The sequence below is a fragment of the Macrobrachium nipponense genome, chromosome 43 (assembly GCF_015104395.2).
Source record: "Macrobrachium nipponense isolate FS-2020 chromosome 43, ASM1510439v2, whole genome shotgun sequence".
NCBI classification, from domain to species: domain Eukaryota; kingdom Metazoa; phylum Arthropoda; class Malacostraca; order Decapoda; family Palaemonidae; genus Macrobrachium; species Macrobrachium nipponense.
The window spans coordinates 27605450-27626734 of record NC_061104.1 but is presented as its reverse complement, the minus strand read 5'-3'; the positions used below and the strand labels follow the sequence as shown (position 1 = coordinate 27626734).

Genomic DNA, 21285 nt, shown 5'->3' with positions numbered 1-21285 from the left:
TGCTTTTAGGTGCATTAAAAACTATGTAAACTGCATTCTTATTGCCATTTTTTCATCAAAAAAAAACCTCAATAATTGATTATTTAGCTTTTTTGATGTCATATTTCTTCTGCCCGATGAGTGTTGTAGGCATCGTGACCCGGAAATTATTTCTGATGAATATAATTGAAAAGCGCCTTAACCTCGGAACGTCCTCAGCCGAACCTGTCGTAACCCGGGGACTGCCTATACAAATTTTTAGTGGGTTTTTCTCGAGTTTTAACCAACAAAATAGGCAGTTTTAAGCATTTGTATATGGGTTTCAACTATTCGCAATTCTGCTATTCACGGGGGTCTGGTACACATCCCTCGCAAATATGGGGGGGAACACTGTATAGTAAAAGTTAAAAGCAATTCATTTTGCAGATAACTCTGAATTTGAATATAATTCAATACTTTAAATGGAATGATAATAACAAAAATGCTGATTAGGATAGATTATTAGATACTTGCACTAGACTATAAGCTATGAGAGTTAGCCCCAGGGCACCCTATTAACCCTTAAACGCCGAATGGACGTATTAAACGTCGAGTCAAAATGTCCCCCGTATGCCGAATGGACCTACCATACGTCGACTCAAAAAAGTTTTTTTAAAAATTCGCGGAAAAATACTTATAGGCCTACCAGCCAAAAACTTTTGAATCACGCACCTTGGGGGATGCTGGAGTTCACGGATCAAGGCGTTGTTTTGTTTACAATCGTTACGCAGGCGCGCAAGCGTGAATTTCTTTCTTATCGCACTAAAAAGTATCAGGACACATCCAAAAAATTATTTCGTCCCCTTTGACAAATTTTTGCACCGTTTTTAAATTATCCGTTACTGAAGTATTATAGATGAAAAGTCCCGCCCCCCCCAATTTTCATTTAGAATGGAAATACAACAAAAAAATACTCATTATTTCGTCACTTTGACATAATTTTTGCACCGTTTTAAATTATCCGTTACATGAAGTATATATATGAAAATGTGCGCCAATTTCATTTAGAATACACAAAAAAAAATACTCATGATTGTAGCTTTTATCAGTTTTAAAATATTTCCCATATAAATAACGATAAGTGCCAAAATTTCAACCTTCGGTAAACTTTGACTCTACCGAAATGGTCGAAAAACGCAATTGTAAGCTAAAACGCTTATATTGTAGTAATATTTAACTATTTACCTTAATTCTGCAAACAAATTGGAAGTCTCTAACACAATATTTCGATTTATGGTGAATTTATGAAAAAAACTTTTTCCTTACGTCCGCGCGGTAACTCTTCCGAAAAAAATCATACATGCGATTGTGGTAATGTTTGCACCATTTTAAAATTAGCCGTTACATAAAGTTTTATATATGGAAAATGTGTGCAATTTCATGCACAATACAAAAACAAAAACAACCCATGGTTGTAGCTTTTATCAGTTTTGAAATATTTTCATATAAAAAATGATGTGACACATTTTCAACCTTTGGTCAATCTTTTGACTCTACCGCAAATTGGTCGAAAAAACGCAATTGTAAGGTAAAACTCTTATATTTTAGTAACTATTCAATCCTTTACCTTCATTTTGTAACAAATTGGAAGTCTCTAGCACAATATTTCGATTTATGGTGAATTTATGAAAAAAATAACATTTCCTTATGTCCTCCGCGCGGTAACTCTTCCGAAAAAATCATACGTGCGATTGTGGTAATGTTTGCACCATTTTAAATTAGCCGTTACATAAAGTTTTATATATGAAAATGTGCGCAATTTCATGTAGAATACAACGAAAAATAATGAAGGTTGTAGCTTTTCTCATTTTTGAAATATTTGCATATAAATCACGATAAATAAAAAAATAACCATGTTCGGTCAACTTTGAGACTACCGAAATGGTCGAAAAACGCAATTGTAAGCTAAAACTCTTATATTTTAGTAATATTCAATCATTTACCTTCATTTTGCAACAAATTGGAAGTCTCTAGCACATATTTCGATTTATGGTGAATTTATGAAAAAAACTTTCTTCCCTCCGTGCGCGGATTCTCCGCCATATATCCGAATTGCGTACATCGCATTCTTGGAAATTTGCTCCTTTCATATTAGGCATTTCATAGAGTTTTATATATGAAAATGTGCGCAATTTCATGTAGAATAAAAGGAAAAATATTTGAAGGTTGTAGCTTTTCTAATTTCCGAAATAATTGCATATAAAAAAAAATTTATAAAAAAAATTTCGACATTTGGTCAACTTTAACTCGTCCGAAATGGTAGAAAACTGCAATTGTAAGCTAAAACTCTTACAGTATCGTAATATTCCATCATTTAACTTCAGCTTGAAACAAATTCAAAGTCTCTATAACAATATTTAGATTTATGGTGAATTTAAAAAAAAATTATTTTTTTACGTCCGCGCGTTACGAATTCATGCATCATTTTGTGATAATATTTTCTCTGTGTTGCTTTATCGTTTTACAATGTGTTTATATACCAAAAAGATCGCAATTTAGTTTACATTACAATGAAAAAAAAGTAACTTGTTACCTTTAACCGTTTTGCGCACAGCGCAATTTGAATACAAATTATATATGAAATTTCGTTTTTGCGCTATCACTATATCGCATTATTTATATATGATAATGATAATTTTTATCATTTCTGATGGTTGCATACTAAACTTCAGGCAATGACAAAAAAAGGAGCCAAAATGAACTCTTAATCTTCAAAACTAAGCGCGCTGTGATTTTTTGAAAAAAATTTATGTTTTCCGCTTCCGCGATCACTCCAAACCGGCCCCAGCATTCGGGAGAGGTTTTGATTTTTACCGCTTCGGCGTTTAAGGGTTAAGTTAGTCTTTGTAACTTAGCAGATTTCAGTACTAAGCAGTGGGGTTAGACCTCCAAGCTGTATTAGATTTTCACTGAGCTAACCTGAAGAATTAATTCTTAAACCTTTTTGTCACCTGTCCTTGGCAAGCCTGCCTCTTACATGCCAGAGCTGTGATAAGTGACATGTATTTAAATTTATAAGTTGTCTGTAAAGTTACTGTTCATGCTATGATAGTCATTCTGATGTCAACTGAAAGTAGAATATTTAAAAATATACTTTACTGTGGTATATTATAAAAAATATGTCTTTGCTGTTTACTGCAATTAATTAACTACAGTGGTACCTCGAGATACAAAAGGCTCAACTTACGAAAAACTTGAGATACGAAAGCAAATACGAAAAATTTTACGGCTCTACATACGAAAATTGCTCAAGATACGAAAGGTTGTTGCTGTAGTCCAAGTTAGTCGCCCCGGACTACCAATAACAATTTTGAAACTCGCACGCTGCCGCAACTGAGTAGACTACGCCACCATCCTCCTGCTCTCCCAATTGGTTCCTGATGCTAGTCACCGCCATGAGATCCTTCTCTCCTATTGGTGGCATCATCCCTCCCATCATGCATCTACATACTAGTACGTAGCAGCGTCTTCTTCACCCATTGCTTCTTACCAGTGTTATTGTTATTGTACGCACGTGGAATTTGTTCGTTCACATATACGATTTTGTTTGTTAACATAAATTCGTGTTAGTGATTTCGTTGTGCTACTTTATCGTGTTGTGTGAGAACCTAATTAGTATATGTACTACATTACTTAATTACGTACAGTATAGTCATGGGTCCCAAGAAAGTTGCTGAAGTTCACAGAAAGAAGAGAATGCTTTCTATGCAGACAAAAATGGAGATAATAAAAAAGTATGAAGCTGGCTTGCGGTTGAGTGTGATCGCTAAGGAATACGGCCGAAATCCATCGACGATAGGCACCATCCTTAAGCAGAAGGAAGCCATCAAAGCAGCTACACCTTCCAAGGGCGTGACTATTTTGTCCAACAAGAGGAGCCAAGTGCATGATGAAATGGAAAGGCTGCTGCTTCTATGGATTGAGGACAAAGAAATCGATGGTGATATGATAACCGAGACGCCAATCTAACGGACTGGCATACATTCGGTGGTGAAGAAATTGAAACTTTGTAAAATATGTCAAGTATAAAAAAGTAAAAGAAAATGTAAAAAAAAAAAAAAAGACCAAAAAAAATTTTGTTTTACGTTTTTTGTAAAGTTAAGTGTTACAGTTTTGTTAATGTGTTTTGTAAAGTTTAGTTTGTTTTTCTGACATTTTTTATGTGTTTCGTAAAGTTAAGTGTACGTATCTGCCGTTTGTCCTCCTCCTCTGTCACCACTTTCGGAGATAGCCTCACTCGAAAGGTAAGCTTCCACATTTTACTACATACGTACAGTATTTCTTGTATACCATGTACACTAATACACTTTATTTACAGGTAATTAGCAGTACGTATTAAGTTAGGTATTGAATGGTCCAAATTGTTGTAGTATTTCATTGTTTATAGGTCAATTTAGCTTTATTATGAAATTTACTGGGGTGTTTTTGGAGGGCTTGGAATGGATTAGCCATTTTACATGTAAAATGTGGTCCAAGATACGAAAAGCTCATGATACGAAGGCCGCCTCGGAACGGATTAATTTCGTATCTCGAGGTACCACTGTACAATGCACCAGAGCATCGTTAACCCTTGAACGCCGAAAGCGATATTTCAAAAATCGTCTCCCGTATGCCGGCGGCGTTCGCGAGTGAGCACCAATCGGCGTTAAAGGGTTAAGTAACCCTGGAGTTGGATATTGGGGAGTGGATGCAGAGTAGGAGGACAGGGGTAGGCATGAAAAATCCTAACCTTTCTTAGAATGCTGAGTCCTGACCTAACCAAACCTACCTTCTTAACCTGACTTATAGCACTGTGCCATGACCTGGCTGGTGGGCTTGAATTGCCCCCCCCCCCCCACCCCCCCCCCCCCCCCCCCCTCCCCACAAGTAATACTGAATATCCCTGTCTCCTTACTATGCGTACATACTCCCTGATTTTGGATTAATCAACAGGTCATAAGTAATTAAGGGGTTAAATAACAGCAAAAAGTTGGACAGCCATGTAAGACACCGGTAAAAGGTACAAAAGGTACCAACATAAACTACATGGCAGTGAAAAGAACCTTACCTTTGCCTTCTGTTACACATACTTTAAACCATACTAAGAAGTGTACAATCAACAGTTAATGCAACTTCAAATATAAAAAAAAAACTGATACAAAACTGCCTTGCAAGTTCTGACAGTGGCAGATTTTCAATGTTAAGCTTTTTTTAAGAAGTAACTTAAATAGTTTAATTGTAATTTATTTTTCATGGCAATAACTTTTACGTACATGGAATGCAAAACTTAGATAATGATCAAATAATCTTTTCTTCCAGTACACACTACTCTGAGAAATAGAATATACAAGACTTTTTCCTCAGCAGAGACTTAACACCATCAGCACAGCAAAATAACCCTTATAAAATAGAAAGTACCATTGAAAATCTTACATGTGGAAAAACTAGAAAGCATCTTCACTCTGAGCTACGTACTATATCCTATTCTATTCTCTGTGCTTTGTAATCATTACAGTTCTCTCAGAATGCATTCCCCATCATATTGACAAAATCTGTTTTGTGTTAACATCTATGGTTTCTTTAGTGACACAATATGCAAAAGAAACTCAACAATATTTGAGATTCAAAGAGCAAAACTTTCAATGGAAAGTGTATGAGACATAACACAAGCATATATGAGGCATTACATTCTGTGTTGCATAAAGCGATAGCAGTCAGTAACACTAAACTAATGCATTATGATCATAAAATAGTTTAATCACTTATCATAGCTTTAAAATTGAAGAGTATATGTTAATGTTTTATTTCATATAAGAGTAACGTTACATTTAAAAAAAACATTGGACAGCTAAATGTGTAAGGTCAAGAGGGAATGAATTAAAAACTGAAGACAGAAAGCAATGTAACTGGCACACTGAAAACAGTATTCCCCCTAAAGAGAATACACATACATAAACACAAAAAAGGGGTCAAGTCCTTTTTAAAGACAAAAATTATAATCTTTAAATTGTAATTACTCACCTACATATGCATACTTGGAAGCAGACAATCCACCATCAGGTCCCTGAGCTCTTCTTAAACCAAACTCAAGGAGGTTTATTTTTCGTCCAGCAGCCATTCTATATCGAGCCGCATTTGTTGCAACTAGACTGGTAAGAAACACGATGATGTTTTAATAAAACCAACAATAAAAGTGATTTCACAACAATGAATAATGAATTCACATCTATTACCAAACTACCTAATCCTCATTACAAACACATAGAGATGCTAAAAGATGAGGAACCACCTGTAAAAAAATTCATTCATATCCTTCAAATTACAGACTCTCCTCTACTTACGACCTTTCAACTGACGAACTTTCAGAGCGACAAGCAACCAATATCGTAAATTAAATTTTGTTAGGAGCACTCTGGCCACCATCCGTAAGTTCAAATTTTGTATTGCGCACCTCGGCTTATTTACAATTTCTGCAGCTACCACGCCAAACAGCAATGTAGCTGACACCAATATGCCAACCCAGATTTAAGCACCTACACAAGCGGTTGAGATGTCATCTAATGTGCTACGAATTATTCATGTGATTTTGTGGTGAAATATTTAGCACATCCATATCTATCATGGCTAATGGCAAGTGTAAAGCAGTGATGATAGTGCTACAGTGGAACCCCATATTTGCAGGGGGTGGGTACCACCCAACTCGCTGCGAATACCTAAAATCCGTGAATACTTCTTAAAACCCTTCTAAAAATACTTAGCACTGCCTACAGTGCTCTCCCACTTTTACGCCGGAAAAGGTACGAGAATTTGCCGCGGAAATGCAAAAATCCCTTCTAAAAATGCATATAACTGCCAAATAAGTCACCAGTACCCCTTAAACTAAAATGCTTATAACTGTCTATTTAACATTTCACTGCTTCTTAATTTGATAGTTAAAACAAAAAAACTATACCTACCTCCAAACCATAATCCAAAACACCCAAAGCAACCTTACATTACAGTAGTATTCTCCAACTAATGTTACTAAGTAGGCTATATACATACACCTCTAAAATGCCTACACTGCCTGTTTTAACAGATCATCACCAAATTTGACAGTTCAAACAAAAATCTACCTGAGCTTATCATCCCAGAACACCCTAATATCATTTGAAATAAGGCAAATTTATGACTTAGAAGTTTGCAAGAACAAACAATACTACTACTATATGCCAGACAAGGACTGACTACCCAGTCTTCTCAAGAGCAACCCCCAAAAGGAAATTAATATAACAGTCTGGCGAAAGACTACAGAATAATTAAACTTTTTTACTTTTACAAATCAAAGTTTAGCAACGTAAGTCAATGAATTACAACTAACATATAACAAAATTATAGTACTCGTACTAACAATATGCATATGGATTCATATTCAGTCAAGCTATGAAATTGCAATTAGAAAATTGTAATTATTGCTTATAGTATAAAAGAACATAGAAAATACAACAATCACAACCACTGCTGTCTAGACACAAGCCAAAAATAATCAAATAAACCCCACATGAAGTCAGTGACACTCGTATGTCAGATGTTGGAAATCACAAGACTTGTTATTTCGAAAGTATCTGTCAATCACGCAACAATCTCTTCTACTTTCTAAGCAACCTATTCCTCTTAATATGCTAAGGACTTACGTTGAGTAATGGTTTGTCTTTACAAGTATATACATTACCATCATACAGAAGAATAAGTTTTTTATTACAGTACCTGGCATAATTCACAAGAGTTAGCAAAGTTGTCTCAAGAAGCTGAATCACAATGAGAGGACCCTCCAAGATTAGTAACGGCACTCTGAAAAGAAATTCAAAGTCAGATGTTTGAATATCACTCCCACAGTGAAAAAATATTTCCTGAAAAATGAAACAAAATAACATACAACATGCACTTCTACAACAAAAGCACCAAGATGTTAAAATGGTGCCATATCATTCATATCTACCTTATGCTTATTGTGAAGATTATTACCATTCTGTAACCCAATATAGTCTTTACTGAAAAATACTACTTTTTGAACAGGATCTTTAAGTAAAATAAGTTTTGTTCAAAGATGAAGTAATATTCATGAGATGGCATCTTATCATGGTTTAAATACTAACTGCTGGTTCATGTTTTAAAATTCACTGCCCATGTAAAATTATTTATTGAATCATTGTTGAGGGGGCTTCATTAATAGTTATCAGAGAGAACGAGAACTGAGTGGAAGATCATGGAAGACATGGTACACTAAGAAGGATGCTCTTGTTTCTCATGAAACAGATTGCTTCCAATCAGCATCAAGGAGTTTGGTAAAAATTAATAAGTCACCATCAACTAAAACAGTTCAATATATGCACAAATATATATCAGTAATTACCCAAAAAATTCATAAAATAACTTCCAAACAAATGTGATAAGAACACTGCTACTATGTGAAAGCATAGAAAACACACAGTGCATACCAGGGGAATCAAGCAAGCGAGCAATTGCATAGCCCAATCTACTATCCTACAACTGTCTGGCACTGTACTACATGTATGTCTAAAAGTATATAAATATCTTTATGACCATAAGGTATCTTTTCCAATTTGCTGCCATAAACTATTACAGCACATGTGTTGAGCATTAGGCATTGCCTGTTCCCATCATTATGTATAATTCTGTGATAAGTTTTGTAAACAAGATTAATACAAGATAAAGGTAAAAATTTACACAGCTACAAGAGAAAATGCATAAATTAGTTATCACATACTCTGCAGTCTTGTTATACAGAAAAACCATGATCCAGAAAAATCTAAATTGCAACTTCTGATAAAGGTATCCAGCTTTGGCTTATCCCGTAAGTGTTTAGAACTTACTGAAACTTATTGTTTTCAGCACAAACTTCTCAAGCCTGTTTCATTATGTCCACCTAATTATTTACTTATGGTTTTATATAAAATACATGGCATCAATCAATAATTGCAAATTAAATCAAGCTACTAATTAAAAAAATTCCATCATATTGCACTCAGTGCTGTCTACATGCACTGAACAGAATTCTTTGGTTGTCATCAATTTAGACAATATCACAAGAATATGTTTAACAAATATAAACCATAAACAAGGTACTATTCTTCAAATAACAGATGCTTCAAATAACAGTAAAGTAAAAATCTAGTCATGCAACTAACAATAGTATATGCAACAATAAAGTTGAAAATACCAGTTGCATACAGCTTTTCAGTCAGTAGCGTGTGATGTGTGTGTATGTTCTGTTTGTTAGTCTGTAATGCAGTCTCAGAGAGTGTTTTCTCATCCTAACATTTAAATATGCTCATGATGTCTGGGCCTCCCTATTCTTAATCACATATTCACACTTGGCTGGTGTATTTGTGCATATGGGGTAGTACATTTTTTAAATTTTCAAAATAACTACTGTAGTTTGTGCTAAATAAACAGGACATTAAACAATTATGAGAAATAGGATAAAGGAAGCTGGAGAGAATAAGACATGCCATTCCCTTTTGCTCTTATAAGCAATCTATAGGTTCTTGTTTACATAATCTACAACAATTTTGAAAGTAACTTCTAACAAAACTACTTTATAGAAAAAACATTTTAGGCATGATGAGGATCTTAATAGCTACACAATAATAAAATAAGTGCATCCAGAGTACACAAATTTCTATTCTAAAAAATAAAATTGAATGTTATGTAACTGTGTGCCACAAAAAAACTTATGTAAAATCCTATGAATGCCCTACATACTAACAAACACAGTAATCTAATAATATTCCCTAAGTACATATACCTCATTACCATGGAATAAATCCAAATGTAATTGTTACAAAAGAATTCTGTAAGACTAAAAATTATAGTCATAATTTCCAAAGAAAATGTAGGGTAATTCTATAAAATACAAAAAAAACCCTTATAAACAACAAGTTTTACGTCCATGCAATAGTAATGAACTGAAGGTGACATTGGGATATTGGTACAAGCAGTAACTTTAGTACAGTAATTAAGTATATACAGTACAGTATTACTCTATTTACATGTATCTTTTGTTATTCAGATGAGATGCAGAAAAACAGGGTTTAAAAAAAACTCTTGTGAGTATATCATTCCACTCTAAACCTTACTCACCAATTAAAGAGTATTTCCCAATAAAGGTGTAACAAGGGACCAGCCAATCGGATGACAAGAAGGGGAAGCAGAAGGCGGAGACTGGGACTCATTTGTAAGGGAAGGGAGATGACCGTAGCTCACTTCATTTTCTGAGTGCATCAGAAACAAAAATCACAGCAACTTTATTCAACTTAGGATTTAATATAAAACATTCTCCTCAAAGAGCAATGCCATAAATATCTAACCATCATCAAAAGGATTCCTCTTATGACAAAACAGTAACTGACTAGACTCTGTCTAATCTCATCTCAGTTACCGTATAAGGTATCCACTTTTCATATTCCTGTGCAATACATGATATTCAATATATAAGAAAAATGAACCTTGAATTAGAGTTCCCATACAATATACTGTACTGCACAGCAAAATATTAATATATACATACAAATTTAATTTTCTACTTCAAAATTTTAGTGTTGCTGTACAGCACCTAGTACTAGACTATTTAGGTGAAAAAATAATCAGAAAAAATCAGTACATCAGACAAAAACTTTTAAACTTACAAAATTAAAAAAAAAACTTTAATTAACATTCACTGTACAGTTTAAAATGACAATTAGCCCAGCAACAATTAAAGAAATTTCATGCTACATACAAATGACTACCCAATACACTAACCAACTGACAACCTTTACAATACTTTTTACTGTAAGAAATCATATAGTATGTACTACTAGTAGGGAAATATCAAAACAAAAAAAACCAAATATACAAAATTAATCAAATGAGGCTAGGCTAGCAAAGTCATCCTCTACTGACTTGATAAAATTATTACCTTTGGAAAAACTTGGTGAGTGGTTCAAGATTCTTGGATGATTCAGAGAAAGAACTCTTTTTACATACAATGATCCAAGACAACAAAATAATGCAATGTTTGTATATCTACTCACGTTTTCACTTACCAAAGTAACATCCATAACCTTACAGTCCTTATTCTAACTCTATCCCCTTGATCTTCATTTCCAAGTTGACTGACATAGTTTCTTATAAAATTCACTTCACAATGTCCCCCACCTCATGCCTAAAATAGGACTAATCATACTAGTATCTAAGTATACTTCTCTCACTACTCTCATAAACTGCATAATAAGTGTTTGTGTGTAGGAGTGAACTGCATGTGCTTTCCACTCATTTCTCTTGCTTAATTTGCATACCTTTCACTGGGGAAAATATTCAGGTAATATTTTTTGTCTTAAGCACTTCATACTGAAAAATATACATTCACATATATACCCTGACTATGATCAATAGGAGTGGAAGTGTAAGAGACTGCTTGTGTGACTACTGCTGAGCTAGCAAGTATGCATGTACCAGTAATGGGTCATTTGTGCGATGGGCAACATGACAGCACATGTACTCTAACAAACAAATGACTACAACAGCAAATACGTACTTCTATATGAGAACCATTGAAAACACCTACCTTGGAAAAACGACCTTTCCCTCATCAATGGCATACATCTTTTACATCAGTAGTGGTAACTATTTTGCCAAATATTCAAAAATTCTGGTTCCACTGTGTCTGGCAAGGTTTCCTTGAGGTACTCAATATCTGAAAGATTAAAATGGCAAATTTACTAGGAGATACTTTATTCCCACTGAGATAACCAAAATATTTGTAGTAGAGTGCCTATTTGTTTCTACCTCTTTCTTGCTGACATTCATCCAATCTACAACTCAAATCCATAATTTTGCTAGTACAGTTGGTAACATGCTGGTCTAGTAATACTCAGGGCCAGCATTCACCTTCTAGTCAAGGGGTGAATAGTGAGACTGTCTATTAGTAGTTATTGCAATGAGTGATTCCATGGTAGGGGATTGGGGTTACCCAGCTGATGCCTGCCCAAGAGGACTGAAACTGCTAACTTTATCCCTTAAGAGCCAGGCTAGAAAATAAATATGCAGCACCACTGACCTGGCAAACTTTGAGGTTGGCCAATGTAAGAAAAAAAAATGCATCAATGGAAAGAGGAGGATATGCAAATGCACAAGTTGTAAGAAAAAGAGTTCTAAGAAATTTTCCCTACCTTCTATAAGAAGTTGAAAATTATTATTCACAAACCCTTGTGGGCCTCTTCAACAAGAGAATGGTAAATTTTACTAATTTATACATGTTTTTCTAATAAATAGATATACTTTATTTTAAAATGATACCTACGGCCTCATACAATATCACAATAGATAAGAACTAAAATCGATAACAAATTCTGAGTATGTTTGTAAAATATTTATGTATATTAACTAGATTCGAAGATGCAGTAACTTTTTTGGTTTATACATGTCTTCTCTAATATTTCTTTGCACTTTTCTTAGCAAGATTACAATGATAAGTGACAGACTATCATAAAAGATAAGCACTAAAACTAGCAGCAACCCCTGGGTATACTTATGAGCAAACAGTTGAATAAGACGTCAGTTTTTACAACCCAGAACGCCTGTTAACAATCAAATCTCATACTGCTCCTTATTCTTCGTATGCTTCTTCTATCAACTCTCAGTGTGACCCTACCTCAGTAAACCCCTCTAAACTTATTTGGGTGAACCTCTCAAGTCCCATCAACATTTTGGTTGCTCACATTTCCTACAAATTGTCAAGGCAATATTACAAAGCTCAGATTGCTATACAGTACATCTGCCTCTATAAAACAGGTTGTTTGGATTTTAAAAGTGTTTTTCTTCATCTTGTTATTTAAGCTAATGCAGATTTTATGCATCACAAATTTAGATACTCCTCTAATGTTTGGGGTGTTCCACCTTTAGTTTCTTTCCTTTAGAAAATCATACCCTCTTCTCTTCTCAAGATCTCTCTCTCTCTCTCCCTACTGCAAAGTTGCTTCTTCCCATTCTATATTACTGTACATAATCTTAAATTAAAATCTATACTAAATCAATTTTACAGCTTTGTGACTTTTTCTCTCTATTGCAATTCTTCAGAATTCCTGTCATATTTTTGTTTTCACTGACATTCTTAATCTTTCTCATTTAAGAGGTGGATCTGTTATTTACTGAAAGGTTAATGATAATATCAAATAAGTCTACTCAAGCAAAAAAATACCACACTAGATTTTTTAACTTATGTATGCTTACACAAATTTTTTTGAGAGTCATTTTCATTAATCCTTATTCTTTCTTTCTTCTCTCCTTAGGATCTGATCTCTACTAAGGTCACTGGGATACAACATTCTAACAGCCTCTGCATTTCATCAAAGGAAGTCTGGAGTGCATTATGTGCTGAACTAAATCTTCAATTACAAGAAAACTCAGTATGATAGCTTTAGTATGAAACAAATAGAAATGAAGTTTTCATGATAAAACTAATATTGTAATACTTATCTGAACACCTGAATTAGCCCTCGTCACTGACCAGCCCAACTATGTGCATCCCATAAATTTTCCCACAAATTGAGTATTTAACTGACAGCTCTACCAATGCTGCAGTAAAATTTGTCTACTGAGTTACCTGTGGTATCATTGACAACGCTGCTGCAAATACCGGCCGTCAGAGGTCTACCTCCTCAACTGAGTCATTCACTATCAAAGTGAAGAGGGAAGGAGGGTGGAATTATTCAGGTGTTCAGGTAAGCATTACAATATTAGTTTTATTAAGAAAATTTCATATTGCAATACACTCCCTGAACACCTGAATTAGCTCATTAACAACACTTTAATGAAGGTGGGATCAATCCTAATTCAGCCCGACCTGACAACGGAACATACACAGGTAACTCAATATCAACCCACCATGTGTAAAAGTATGTAACCTCACCTAGTTGTTCAACTTGGTGGGATGACTGCAGAGAGAGTACCTCAACGTCAGTCTCGTCTCAGTCATAGTAATTGCCTCCCATGTAGTATTCTATACCCTCTCAGTATGGAGGGGAAAGTGGAACCACCCATGTGGCTATCTAGCCTCTCATGTCTGGAGGAGAAGTTGAGTTGAGCAGGGGCCCTTCGAATTCTCAACTGTTTTTCACTGACATAGATGACTATGCCCAAGAGTTGATGTTCCAACATGATGATCAGGATCTGCCTAGCTTCCAAGACATGAGAGAAATACACTTAAAATGAATCCTAACCTACTGAGACAGTGAAGGACCATAAACTACCACAAACTACCTGAAACACTAAAGCCCTAACGAAATGAGAATAATTATAAAATTGAATTAGCCGCAATAATGGGACCTAGAGAGTAACTCTTCTCAAAGAAACTGGATATCCCTAAGATAAAAAGTAGTGAAAACCGTCACCAACTTCTAAGAGCTGCCTCTAAGAACGCCACCACCGAAATATTCCTTAAGAAAGCCGAAGAAGTAGCCATACCCCTGATACTGTGCTCCCTTGGACATGAAGAACTAGAAGGCTCCGAAAGGGATTAAGAAACAATCCGACGCTGAGTGATAACCTCTCGCAAAGAAGAAACTCATAGCATTCTTGGAAATTGGGCGAGATGTTCCTAGGAGAAACAGACAAGGTCCTAGGATGAGGTAAAAATTTCTCTGTGCAGGACAAATAGACTTTACTTTGAGAGCTCGCACTAAACACGCCGCATTTCCACTTGTCACCATCCTACAAAATCCTCTAATGATAAAACTCAATGCTCTCAGAAGGGGATTTTAAATTAAACCGACTCAGACTTTGCCACAAATTCTGGCAAATATGAGAGAAAAATATCCTGCCCCAAACCCCAAAAAAGATACCATCCACACACTGCCTGAATCTCCCCAATCCTCCTTGCGTCATGAGAGCGACTAAAAACAACACCTTAGTTAGGTATCTAAATGATAACGCTTCTAAGGGTTCGAAAAGCCACCAAAAGAGCTCAATAGTTTTTAACACGGCTGCTTAATCCAATGAGGGGACCCGAAGCAGAATAATTGGTTGTATTACCCTAAAGGATCTTAAAAGATCATGTAAAATCCTACTGGTCACACAAGTTCTGGCCAGGTGAAACCTGAACGTGCCTGCTGAGCATCGACCTGTAATTAGCAATCGTTGAATATGGTAAATTCTTTTTTCTTTCTCAAGAATAAGAGGAAATCTGCCGATTTAGCAATCACCGATCAAGAAATACTATGCCCCTTCAACTTGTCATCCTGCACACTACCTAAGCTATTTTCCCTACTTGTCTGTGTCTGAGCTAAATCTACAGTGGCCTCCCATATTTGCGGGGGATGCCTGCCAGACCCCACATGAATGGTTAGAACCGGCAAATAGTTGGAACCCTATAAAAATGCTTTAAAACCTATTTTGTTAGTTAAAACTCAAGAAAAACCCACTAAAAGTTTTTATACTTGTTTTTTCTTTTTTTTTAATAGTTTTATCACAAAAAGTGCATTCTATGATGAAATTGATAAAAAAACACAGAATTTGTGGATATTTCTCATAGAAAAATACCACGAATAGGCGAATTTTCCATGAATAATACGGGTAAATGTTCCAGAGAGAAATCCACAAATGCATGAGTCCGCGAATCAAGACATTGAAAATATATATCCTCCTCAGAACTTACACTTGAGGGAAAGGGGGACTTCTGCTGCCAACACTGCCTGCTCTGCTCCGTGGGGGGCTGGCAGATCCTACCTTCGAGGCCGGTTGGGGATCTCCATTACCCCTGGCACCCGTTAGGCTGGTTCTGGAACAGGCAGGGGGGGCTGAAAGAGAATTATTAAAATCCCTTACACTAACACTAATATTATCCTTACTTTCTGTTAATTTACTTATCAAGCTAGCAAATAAACTTGACATACTAGATGATAACCTTTCCTCTAGCTTTCTAAACAACTCTGATTATACGGCTTTTTTATCAACTGACTGTACCTCAACCATCTATCCCAATCTAGGCTTATTCTTGGAAGCTAATAATTTCCTGTGCAATGAAAGCTTCCATTTGCTCTACTGATCAATCCCTACATTCTTCACACCTTCGGCTGAAAGTGAACTTTCCTACATGTAATGCCCTGAGAATGTCGGTCAGGTTTGAGTGTACTCATCCTCCGTTTGCAGGACGTGCATGACCGAAGTGACACCGACCTCAACAGCAGATTGCTCAGACGTCGCAGAAGTAGATGAAGCAGAAAGAGGCGTTGGCTGATGACATTTCATTGTGTACCTTATCCATCTCGAATCCAATTACCGAACCAAGTCAAACCAGGAGGGAAGTTCCAAAGTCCAGATCAAAACGTAGAAAAAAACCAGAAGCCTAGACATTAATACAAGGCTAAGTCGTAATCTAGTAGTAGTACCTCGAGATACGAAATTAATCCGTTACGAGGCGCCCTTCGTATCATGAGGTTTTCGTACCTTGGACCACATTTTACATGTAAAATGGCTAATCCATTCCAAGCCCTCCAAAAACACCCCAGTAAATTATATTTCCAGGCCTAAAACACGTTTCTAAGATTACGACACCGATCCGACGGAAGAAATATGACTCCAAAAAGGCAAAATACTGTACATACTTGAGTAATATTCAACTGCATGTAATGTTCAACCCCATTTTTACTGCATTTTTTGGGACATTTAGCATACTATGTCCCTTAGCAATAAGCCTAGCCTATGTTAGCAGTTGCTACTGTAGCCTAGTCTATGATTCTGTCATCTAAACCTAAGAAGCTAAAAGCTTAGAATATGCCAATAAAATGTATAAATAATCAGTATGTACTCATTTCAAATAATTATTAATTAATCATTAACTATAATACACAAACAAAAACAAAAAAAAACCTTCAATCGACTGTTTACATTCAGCTCTTACCGTCTTACGAGTACCGAACGAACGCCAAGCAATCATTTTCCTAGGACACAGTAAGGCCAAAAATTTTCATTAGTATCTCTCTTCAACTAATGAAACTACCAAACGGTATAATAACCATTCATTTCTATTCTTTATTCTATCTTTACCTAATGGAGATACCGAGTTTACTGACAGCTATAATGAAACATATACGTAACGTGATATTAAAACCAGAAGAAGAATTCTAAAAAATACGTATTTGTTGGCAGTCTGATTTATTTATTTTTATGATATCTAGTTCACAATTTTTTTATTTAATGTATTGCATGTACTCAATTTCAAATAATTATTAAGTAACCATTACCTATAATAAAAAAAAAGAAAAAAGCTTTTCCAAACTTCTGTTTACATCCAGCACCTACGAGTATCGAACGATCGCCAAGCAATCACTTTACACAGTAAGCCATAAATTTTCATTATCTCTCGTCAACTACTGAAACTACCAAACATAGTACAATACCCATTCATTTCTTCTTATTCTATCTTTACCTAATGTTTTTTTTTTTATTCAATGTATTGCATGAATAAGTTTTTTCAATTTACCAGCATCCTTTTTACCAATAGGAATACTTTAAAGCACAAGTGGTAGATGCTGACCAATAGGAGAGCAGGATCTTATTGGGGTGACTAGCATCAGGAACCAATGGGAGAGCGGGAGGCGGATGGTGGCGAGTTTACTCAGCTGGTGGCGCGGGTCGTTTTAAAATTGTTCTCGTTTTAAATTGTCGGGCGAATCTCCGGGCGGGACTTTACAGCTTTAACAAAAACCTTTCGTATCTTGAAAACTTTTCGTATGTAGAGCTGTATAAAATTTTTCGTATTTGCTTTCATATCTCGAGTTTTCGATAAGTTGAGCCTTTCGTACGTCGAGATACTACTGTATCTATAAACCAAATCTATATTTATGGGGTCTGGCTAAAAACCAAAAAGTTCGCCTGATGTGGACCTACGTCCTCACAGCACAGTAAACCAATAACAATTGAGGAGGTAGGCCTCTGGCGGCCGGTAATTGCAGCAGCGTTGCCAATGATACCACAGGTAACTCAGCAGACAAATTTTTATCCGCAGCATTGGCAGCGCTGACCGTACCCACTTTGTGGGAAAATTTGTGGGGATGTAGTTCAGGCTGGTCAGTGACCAGGCCTAATTCCGGGGTTCAGGGAGTGCATTGCAAAATGTACTTAACAAGCAGTTGAAGGGAGTAATTCATAAGACAGGTTTCATTAAAGCATCATTCTAAGTAGACTACAAAAATTAACAACTATGGTCAGGGTTAATTACATAAGGTCAAGACTCATTACAGTAGAGTACTATGAGGTACACATCACTTATACGATTAAATGGCATTTCAATTTCGGAGCATTTTTCCTCTCAACAATATAATGTCCATGCATTTAATCAACAGTTAATCTGTTGTTGGCTAGACAAGAGTCCACAGGTCCAACCAAGCCTCGGTACACCTGAACATTTCATCACACTTACAGGCTGACTTAAAGAAAAGGGTCCATATTGGCCTAACCCTGCTTACTCCAAATCAATTAACAGATAAACTAGTTAATTAATTTTCAGTCGGGGTACAAGAAAAATGCATAGGGCTACATTTTGCCAAGATAACACAAAATAAATGTTACATATGGGAGCAAAAAAGATAGAACATGTAATAATGTAAAAATCAGTCGCCTCTAGACTCACAGGGGCCCCTATTAGAATTTAATCTTAAACAATTGGTGAAAATTTAATCACAACAAAGCTAGAGAAGTTGGACAGCTTGGATGGGAAAACACCATAGGAACAGATGAAAAGAAAAAAGGCAGACTAATTCAGCTAGGGATAGAGGGATGCTGCAGTCCCTTCGGTCTTGCCTGCGCAGCCATGCACACAATAAGTAAATAAGTAAAGGAGGTCCTTTACTTATAATCTGTTCTCACCTGATTCTGAATATCTGAAATTTTCTAAAAATTTCAGACATTCTTCTAGACCAGCAAATATTGTGAATTCTCCATAGAAGGGATTTTTACGGAAGAAAAGATCAAACACAGCTTGATCTCCATTTTTTCCCAGATTTCCAATAAGCATATGCCATGTTAATCTGGTACAAATCTGAAAAAACGAAATAAGAGTATTACACTTATGACTATTTATATGATAATACTGTTCAATGTACGTTGCATGCATTTCTATTAAACAAGCTGAAATTCCTTAGACTTGTCCAGCAAGCTTCCTCAATAAAATGGAAAATGATGCAATAAAACAAGATAAACAAATTATATATATAAAAGGATAGCCAAGAGTGACAAATATAAGATTTTGCTAGCTAGAACGTATTATGTATGTGATCAAATCTGACTGCTTAAGCTTAATTTACAATATTCATTTATACCATCCAACCACAAAAATTCATGCATGACTGAATGCCAAGGTATTATGTGCCAATTGCATTAGGCATTGATTTTTGAGAAATTCTCTGCTGTAGTCCTTTCATGCTTGACATACAGGTCATCCATAATGATTGAAACTGTTAAGTCATTCGTGGCCTTTGGGCCTGTTTCATAAGAGGGAATGATCCAGTCGAACTGGAGGACTGTGTACCCCCCCCCCCCCCCCCCAAACCCCCCCCCCCCCCCCCCAACAAAAAATAAATAATAATAATAACAATTTTCTATCTACGTATATGCAAAAAATACTTCCAAATGACCAAGACCACAAAATCTGCTGGGTTACATAGTAACATGCTGTCTGATTATACATATAAGAATTAACTTGCAAGCTGATATCTAACACAGACTAAGGCAAATAAATAAAGTTATGAGAAATCAGAGTAATTTTATACTCAGAAGAGATTAAAATACTTCAGTTCATGAGGTCTACATCCAACAAAAATAAAGAAATATTATATAGTATATTCTTATAATGTAAGTTTGGAATGCAATTATAATTGTGGTAATATGATTAATTCACATCAGAACTTGTGTATCATGGTATGAAATTTTTATTTCTGTGTTCAGATTTCCCAAATTTAAAGATAACATGCCTTAAGTGATCCATTTTTCATTTTGAAGTACATAAGACACACAGAGAGTGAAAGCTCATAAGCCTTTTGAAGGGAGTCGTATTCGCACTTTGAGAATGTCTTAGCTAGGTGATTTCTTTATCGGCGCAAACAAGCGTAAGACCCCCCCAAGCCGCAATGTTATCCAAACCCACCCCTTGAAAATAGATGAGCTAAGCTAGTTTTTTAACATCGCGGTCGAGCCTGTGAAGGAACAAGGGAGCCTTATTCATAGCCATATGTGAGGGCAGTCAGAGAGGCCCTGTGTTGGCTATTCCTATAGAGATGACGTAATATGTTTTGGTCTTGAACTAGATACTAATCGCCCACATACGCTTATGGGGTGAGAGAACCTTATTCATTCACTTTGAGACAGAGCGGCGTGGCGGTCGAGTCTCTCTCTCTCTCTCTCTCGCTCGCTAGCGAGGCTGTTTCAGTAACTTAACGTAACGAGCTGGTCACTCATTTTATATAATTCTTAGTAATATATGTGTTGTTTGTGGAATCTGAACATAGAAATTTTATCTATTGGGTTTGTGAAGGCGCCAGAAAATAGTGAAAAAGTGTAAAATTGTAACAGGCCTTTTGATTGACGCTGCAGCTGTGTATAAGGTACTTTTACAAATGTTGTGAAGTGCACTTCAAGGTTTTATCATTTCTAAACATTTATCTTTTACTTTATTCTTTTGACATATTCCATTTTTATATATGTTTAGTGTGTGTACTGTCAATGCTTTAATTGTTTTCATATTATGCATTATGTTTTTTTTTTCAGCATTGTCTTTATTTTTTGTTTAATTAGTTTGAATAATATTCTATTGTGTACATTTTGAATCTTAGACTTGTGAATTAACTTGCATTTAATTAAATTTAATTTCAAATTTAATTATTGCTTTATGATTTAATTTAATTAATTTTCTTGATAAACTTTGATTTAATTTTGCTTAATAATTAATTCAAGAATTAATTAAACTTTTGTTTTCAAATAATAACAATTTCCCAGAGATTGTGAATTTCACTTATAAATTTTGAATTTAGAAATAAATTTTGTATCTAAAATTTATAATAGTATTTTATTTTAACCATCAGTATACATTTAATTTGTTTAGGTAGAAATATAGAGTGATAATTGTGACGTTTTCCCACAAATAAAAACAGAATCAGGGAAATACTTAGAATTGAATTTGCACGAGTGATGCCCTTTAATTAAGATTACCTCACACATATTTTAATGAACTTGGACTGATTGTTTTTCTTGAAT

The 21285-nt window shown here is 35.4% G+C and overlaps 1 pseudogene; it reads right to left on the bottom strand.

The window, feature by feature from the left end:
* Positions 1-21285, bottom strand: part of LOC135213844 (nicotinate phosphoribosyltransferase-like) — an 88170-nt pseudogene that overhangs the window by 64170 nt on the left and 2715 nt on the right.